The 8,425-nt window shown below is 40.0% G+C and overlaps 1 pseudogene; it reads right to left on the reverse strand.

Annotated features, from left to right (window-relative positions):
• Window positions 1-4,996: 4,996 nt before the first annotated feature.
• Window positions 4,997-5,776, reverse strand: LOC140523970 (endothelial differentiation-related factor 1 pseudogene; annotated as a pseudogene).
• Between the last annotated feature and the right edge of the window lie 2,649 nt (window positions 5,777-8,425).

Here is an 8,425-nt window from a genome sequence, read left to right on the forward strand (position 1 = left end):
TCATCTTTACCTCCTGGTTTCTAGATCTTCCTTCAATTCCCATATAAAATCCCATCTTCTACAGGAAGTCTTTCCTAATCCCTCCTAATTCTAATGTCTTTCTTCCATTGATTGTTTTCAGTTTATCCTGTATATAGCCAGTGTACATAGTGATTTGCATTTTCTCTCTCCCATTAGATTGTGTCCCTGTTTCTCAAGAATATTGACACATAGTAGGAATTTAATAAATTGTATTTGAGTGACTGATTGCCAGACATAGTACTAAGTGCTGGGGACACAAAGTGAGGTAAAATCATCTGAGGATTCATTGATGAGATACTGCTGCCAATCACCAAATCAACCACGCAGAGATAAGTTCATTGCAACTTTATCAAGCGCAGAGTGCAGGTACAACTGGTCTTACACAAGTCAGTGAGCCCAGAGACTCAGCTTCAGCAACCTTATATAGAATGTGAATGCAGAAGAAGCTTAGAAAAATGGAATTTTATAGAAAACAGGAGGAGAAGATAAGGTATACATGTCTGGAAACAAAGTAACAGAAAGGTGAGATAAGGACACCTGTCAGCTGTTCAAAAATGGAAGCATGGCTCATTTCTTAACTTGGATTTTTCAGGCAACATGACTTTAACTTCTAGGAACAAAATCTCTAAGCTCAAAGTCAAGATGAGGGCAGTGTCCTCTTCTTATCACAATGGTGACAAGAAATCTGAGTCAGAGTTTCTTTCTCATCACAGTCTTTTATCACATTGATGGCAAGAAACTTGAGCTTCTTTCCCATTGTTTTTCTCTCTTTTAATAAAAGAAAGGTTTTGTTTGTTTGTTTTTAAAAACATCCCTTTCCTCAATAAGCTTACACTGCGATAGTGGTGGTGGGGAATGATGCAACATGCAAATGAGAAAACATATAAATAATATACAATTTATCTACAGAATAGATGTGAGAGAATTAAGTAAGGCCTGCAGAAGGCAGGATTTGCATTAGGACTTGAAGGAAACTGGGGACACTAAGTGAAGATGTTGGGGGACAGCATTCCAGGAGTAAAGGACCGACTATGCAAGCATGGAGATAGGAAACTGAATGTTCTGTTCATGAAATAGCAAGTGGGTCAGGACCACAGAGTGTGTGAAGAGCAGTAGAGTATAAGAAGGCTGGAAAAGTACTAGTGAAACTTTAGCAAAATCTGAATGCTGACTGGGTCTAAAAGACAGAACATTGACATGCAAAGGGAAAGGCCGTCAAGCAGAAAATAGACATTCACTGCCCACTCAATTACAGGTGAAGAAGCTAATGAAACAATGAACAAGGCACAGATTTCATTCATACCTTTGTCCCTAAACTTTTTGGGACACTTTTAAGAAAATCCCCAAAGGAACTGGAGAATTTGAACAGAATTGAAACTTAAGACCCTAAGGTAAGATCGATGGGTTTACTGAGAGACGAAGCCTTTGAGGCAGGAAGCAAAAGTTATTCTCTCTCTCTCTCTCTCTCTCTTTCTCTCTCTCTCTCTCTCTCTCTCTCTCTCTCTCTCTCTCTCTCTCTCTCTCTCTCTCTCTCTCTCTCTCTCTCTCTCTCTCTGTGAGGCAATTGGGGCTAAGTGACTTGCCTGTGGTTACACAGCTAGTAAATGTCAGGTGATCTGAGGCCTTGGGTCCTCCTGACTCCAGGGCCAGTGCTTTATTCACTGCACCATCTAACTGCTTTCAACCCTCTCCCAGGATATTTTTCTTCCTTTCTCATTGAGTTCAATGCCTGGCACACTGTCTTTCTCTTTACCTCAACTCCTGAAAGGGAGCGTAAAGTTGAACTGGTTGACTGAACATTGAGGGAGCCAAACAGGAGACTTGTGACCAAATGAGAAAATATTTGTAAAGTGCTTAGCATGGTGCTTGGCACAGAGGAGATGCTAAATAAATGGTTGAGAGCCCCTGAATTATGCATTAGAAACAGCCCCCAGAGTTCAAACATGATTAATCAGAAGAAAGCAGAGAATTCTCTATACAATGCACTTTATACTGGGAAGAGCTAGTTTTGGAGGGACTATAGAAATAAAGGCACACTGATATACTATCTGTGGAACTGGAAAGCAATCTGAATAATATCAACATAATGACAAAAAGGTCCATATCCTTTGACCCAGAAATTCATTAATGGACATATGTACTCCAAGGAGCTCACAGACAGGAAGGTGTCATACAAACAAAATACTTACGATACAAACAAAACAGAAGTTTATCAACTGAGTGATGGCTGAACAAACTGATGGCACAAGAACATAATGGAATATCATCATAAGAAAGGATGAAAATGAAAAATTCAGAGAAACATGAGAAGACTTATTACGAACTGATGCAAAGCACTTAGCAGAACTAGGGAAACTACACACAATAGCTACAATACATACATGGAAACAACAACAGAAACAATACTACTGTGCAATTGTAATATACTAAGTTGGCCTCAGAAAAGAGACAAGAAAATGTTATTTATCTCCTTTCTTTGCAGAGGCAGAGGACTTAAGGTGTAATGCCTATACTATTAGATGGTTGCTGGGTTGGTTACTTTTGCCAAATGGTAGCCCTCTTTTTATTTCTTATTACAGGGATGGCATACTGGGTAGGGGGAAAGGGATAATTATATTTAAGTCAAATAAAACATTTTTGAGCATTACTATGTTCTGGGCACTGTGTTAAGCACTCGGGATACATACTCTGTTCTCAAGGGGCTCACAGTCTAATGAAGAAGACAATATGCAAACAATTACGTACAAACTAGATATATACAGTACAAATTGAATATAATCAACAGAAGGAAGGCACTAACATTAAGAAGGATCTAGAATGGCTTCCTGTAGAACATAGGATTTTTAGCTGGAACTTTAGGGAAGCCAAGAGATGGAGATGAAGAGGGAGAGAACTCCAGGTATAGGGGACAGTTAATGAAAATGCAAGGAGCCAGGAGATGGAATATAATATGAGAGGGATAGCCAGTATCACTGGATCACAGACTATGTAGGGGGTGGGGGAAAATGGGGGAATAAAGTCCAAGAAGACTGGAAAGGTTGGTAGAGTCAGATTATGAAGGGCTTTAAAAGCCAAACAGGGCTCATATTTGATCCCGGCATAATTGGGAGTCACTGGTGGGGGGTATGTGTGACTATGGTCAGACTTCCATTTTAGGAAGGTTACAACATCAATACAATAGGTAGTGATTAAAATTTTAAAAGAAAACTAGAGACAGAGAGAGAAAGATAGAAAAGCGTAGGAGAAGACAGGATCAAGACACAAACAGAAGACTTGACTGGCAAAAATTACTTCATTCTCAGATTGGAGCAAAGAAAGAAATTAAGGATAATACTAAAATGATCTGAACTGTGGAACTGAGGAAGAGGGATCAACAAAGAGACTCAGCTTTTCCCATGAGGAATGGATGGTCCCATACACACCAAAATATTTATGGCAATATTTTTTTGTGATAGCAAAGAAGTGGAAACAAAGTCCATAGATTGCTGAGTGGCTGAACAAATTATGGTACATAAATGTAATGGTATATTTCTGCGCAAGAAGAACTGATGAATGTGATGAATACAGAGAAATATGGAAAGATCTACTTGAACTGATACAGAGTGGAGAATCAAATGGATTCCTGTTTGTATCTGAATCTGGTTCAGCCCACAGTGAGAGTTTTATGGCAGCATGCAGCTATGAAGCTGCAAGTTTGGCCCCTCGATTACACGACAATAACAACAATATATGTATGGAAAGAATAAACACACTCATTTAAAAGAGGGTGGGGTGGGGAATGTTACAAAATTTCAAAGAACAAGCACAGTACCAAAGAGAGACATGAGAACACACTCCCAATTCACCCCTTTACAGAGGTGGAAGGACCACAAAATTACACATTTTCAGACTTTTTCAATATATTATGACTTATGATGATTTCTTCCTCCTCTTTTTTGTCTTTAAAAATACAAATTTATAGGAAGGCTCTCCAGTGATTCTGTTCCCCCCCCCCAGCCCTATTAATATACAAACCTTATTCCCCATCCCTAACATGCTGATCCCTTAAACCTATCCACCTGGATCCTACATCTGTTCACATTTTCCCACTGTGCCTTTTGAAATTTCTGATCCATAAGAAACTTTCTTTCATCTTAGACCACTTCCTTCCTCATTCCTTTCATCTCCTCATTGAGACCTTGCTTCCTCCTGTTGGCAATAATATTTCCACAGGCTCCCCTTTCAGCTGGCTACCACCAGCTCACTGGTCATGGTAGCAAAGACAAAGTACTTCTTGTTCTTCATTACCCTTTCCAGATTCTCCATCTCTCACCAAGAAATCTCTCTTCCTTTGAAGAGTCAGTTTAACACCCAGTCTGTATGCAGGTGCTACTCTTGGTCAATCCCCAGGATATTCTTCTTTCTCCCTCAATAAATTCAGTACTTGACTCACAGTCCTTCTTTTCTCCCTATCTTCTGCCCTCATAATAGGGGACTTCAACATCTATATTGATGCTATTTCAAACACCCTAACTTCCTAGTTCCTCAGTCTACTCAGTTGCTATGACATATTTCGCTGCTTCATTTAGGCTGCACACAGAGATAGTCATGTTTTTGACATTGCCACCATCCATGAGGAGAACACATCCTGGTTCACAAAAGCTGAAATTCCTGTATTTAATCATCTGTCTTTTTACATATCTTACAACTTCTAACCTTGTTTTTAAAATTCCCTATGACCTCCATTTTCTTTTTTTTTTTTAAGAGTAACAAACTTTTATTAGTTTCTCTTGAAAATGCAGGCTAGGGAGAACAGAGGTCACTTAAGTTGGTGACACATTTTCACTCTTTGCAAAACAGGGAGCAAGATCCCTGGATGCCAAACAGATATAATCCCCTCCACACTCACACTCCCCTTAAAACACATTAGTTTAAATTGTTCCCATTTCAACATATGCCCCAATGCCTCAAAAAGTTATAATAGCCTCTAGAGAGATAAACATTTACTGACAATATTGAGAGGATTATTAGTTCTGGCTCCTCAATCTTCAGAAAAGGAAGGGAAAAAAAGTCAGGAAAATCATTTAATTTGCAAGGTTTTGTTTTTTGTTTTTGTTACAGTAGGTATAGATTTGAAAGGTTCCTCCCCCAAACAAGTCTGATACCCCTGTGTTCAGCTTGGCAATGTGAAGAGACAATTGATTCTAGTGGTGAAGGAGAACCTGCCAGATGAGATCAGTCTGAACAAACTGATTTTAAGGTTTTGTGTTCATTTCCCCTTTGGTCCTGTCTCAAGTGGCTTTCTAATGTCCTTCCCACGAAGCTTGAGACCAATGGCTCTTTCGATCTTGCCCAAGACCTGGTTATTAGGAATGGCCCATCCACATTCATAGTAAGGAATTACTTGGGGCATTTCATTGATTTTTGTGGCCAGATCCTTCTGTGTCATTCCCTTGCTCTGCTGGCCCGATTGAATCACTTTGCCCACTTCTAGAGTGACCCTGTCATGATGAAGTTCCTCAGTCTTTTGATCCAGTTTGGCTGTGTTCTTTGTGATGGAGTGCTGTTTGTTTTGGCCAGCAGCCCATTTCTTGGATAGTGAATCTTCTCCTCTTCTCTGAGGTGCTAAGATGACCTGCTTGGACTTGGCCTGGGCCACCGTTGGGCCCTTCTTGCACAGCATCATCACCATGTCCCAGTTGCTCTTGGCCATGGTGGGGGTGTGAGAATGACCTCCATTTTTTCTGTTTCTCTTATTCTCTTCCCACAGTCTTTCTTATATCATTATCCTTCCACTAGCTACATTCTCCTCTTTCTCCTATCCCAACTCTTTAATGAACCAACTCTATACCATCCTCCACTCTTAAATCCTTTGGTCCCTGGTCTTATCACCAAATATGCTTTGCCAAGCCCCAACCCTGGATTACTTCTACCACCCATCTCTGTCTCTATTTACATTCACTTAAGTAAACTTGAAGAAATTTTTTTAAAGGACAGTGTGTCCACTACAAATTTGTTATCCAGTCTCAAACAAGTCCTTGTAGTAGCAAGGCACATTCTATTCCTTCCTAATAAACTGACTTTCCCAGCAGTGGCCATTCCAAACTTTCTAGTCTCTCCTCAAGACTCCTGCAGCATTCCCTCCCCCAACCCTCTCAGACAGGGTCTTTACTTCATATTTCACTAAAAACTTGAGGCCATTCACTGAAGGCCCCCTCTTCTTCCTTCCTCATCTCACATCATTCAGACATCTTCCCCCATTATCCACTTCACTCCTGCCTCAGATAGTGGTAGCCCTTTTTTTCCAAAAGCTAATTCCTCTAATCCTTTTAATCTCAAAGGCCAACTCTTAATTTCATTCCCTTGAGAGACATTCAGATTGCCTCTCACAATCATACCAGTTCTCATCTTCTATCTTTATCAAGTGAATGCTTCCCTATTGCCAACAAACAAATCCATGTCTCTCCAAGCCTTAAAAATTCTCATTTGAAAAAAAAAAAATTCTCATTTGATCCTACTATCTCATCTATCATCTTCTATCTCTTCCCTTTGCATTCTTCAGAAAACCCTTCATATCTAGTGCTTCTACTTGCTCTCTTGTCACTCTCTTCTAAACCATCTGTGTCACAGATTTTGACCTTATCATTCAATTGCAACTGACATCTCTAAAGGTGCCAGTGATTTCTTAAACAACAAATATAATAGTCTTTCCTCAGTCCTGACTGTTCTTGACAACTCTAGAATTTATCATTATTTGACCACATTCTGGATACCCTCTTCTCATAGCTTGTCATGACTCAACTCTCTACTGTTGACTACTCAGTCTCCTTTGCTAATTTTTCATCCATGTAACAATCAGAAGCTGTAGATATCCCCTGGAGTTTCTTCTCTTTTTTTTCTATTTCTTTCTCACTTGGTAGTCTCCATAAATTCCCAAAGGTTGAATTTAATTTAATTTATTGCTAAATCTCATTATTTCTTCCTTTATGACATCTCTTGTATGTATCACAACCTAGTTCAGGCCCTTACCACATTTATCTTACCTTTTCTTTTTTGGTAAAATATAATTTTATCTTTTTAATAATATTTCATTTCCCCCCAATTACATGTAAAAACAATCTTAACATTTGCTTTTTAAAATTCTGAGCTCCAAATTTTCTTCTTCTTTTTTCCTTCTCTCTCCCTATGATGACAAGCAATAGGTTATACATGGTTAAACATAGGTTAAACATATTTCCATATTGGTTGGTTGGTTGGTTGTTGTTCTTCATCTTCAGAGAGGGCCAAAATGAAATTACCATTGTAAAGTGAAGTGTTAGTGTGTTCAACTGTGGCTGATCAAACCAATATGAGCTCGGAATGCTCTACCACAGGTTGGACACAGATGGTCCGTGTGAATATTTGGGGCAAATATCCCAGATTTGCGCATCCTGCGTTTATTTTGTGCTGTCTCAATTCTGCTTTCCTCAAAGATCACAGCACCTTTTCTTATGTGGGCATGCCATGCTGAGCGGTCCTGTGCCAGTGTCTCCCATGTTGCACAGTCAAATCCAAAGTTCTTGAGGGAGACCTTGAGTGTGTCCTTGTATCCTTTCTTCTGGCCACCATGTGATCACCTGCCCCAGGCAAGTTCTCCATAAAATAGTCTTTTTTGGCAAGCATACATTTGGCATTTGAACAGTATGACCAGCCCATCAGAGTTGAGCTCTGTGAAGCATGGTTTGAATACCTGGCAGTTCAGCTTGAGCAAGGACATCAGTGTCTGGTACCTTATCCTGCCAGGTGATCCTCAGAATCTTCCTAAGACAGTTCAAATGGAAACGATTCAGTTTCCTGGCCGTGGCTCTGGTAGATTGTCCATGTTTCACAAACACAACGATGAGGTCGGTACAATGGCTCTGTAGACCTTCAATTTGATAGTCAGTCTAATACTTCTCTCCCAAACTTTTCTTCAGAGCCTCCCAAATTCTGAGCTAGTTCTGGGAATGAGTGCATCAATCTTGTTGTCAATGTGTACATCCCTGGATAGTACACTACCAAGGTAAGTGAACTTATCCACAGCATTGCAAACTTCTCCATTTGTTGTAACCAATGGTTCCACATATGGATGGTGTGGTGGTGGCTGATGGAGCACCTGTGTTTTTTTGGTGTTAATTATTAGGCCAAAGTTAGCACAGGCAGCAGAAAATTGATCCATACTTTGCTGCATCTCAGCTTCAAAGGCTACATTGAGTGTGCAATCATCTGCAAACAGAAAATCATGCACCAGCACTCCCTCCACTTTGGTCTTGGCTTGTAGCCTTTTCAAATTGAAGAATCAGTACAGTAGTTGACCTTGATGCCGTGTTCATCCTCATTGAAAGCATTTGTCAACATGGCTGAAAGCATCATGCTAAAAAGCATGGGACCAAGCACACACCCCTGT

The sequence above is a fragment of the Notamacropus eugenii genome, chromosome 2, assembly GCF_028372415.1.
Source record: "Notamacropus eugenii isolate mMacEug1 chromosome 2, mMacEug1.pri_v2, whole genome shotgun sequence".
NCBI classification, from domain to species: Eukaryota; Metazoa; Chordata; class Mammalia; order Diprotodontia; family Macropodidae; genus Notamacropus; species Notamacropus eugenii.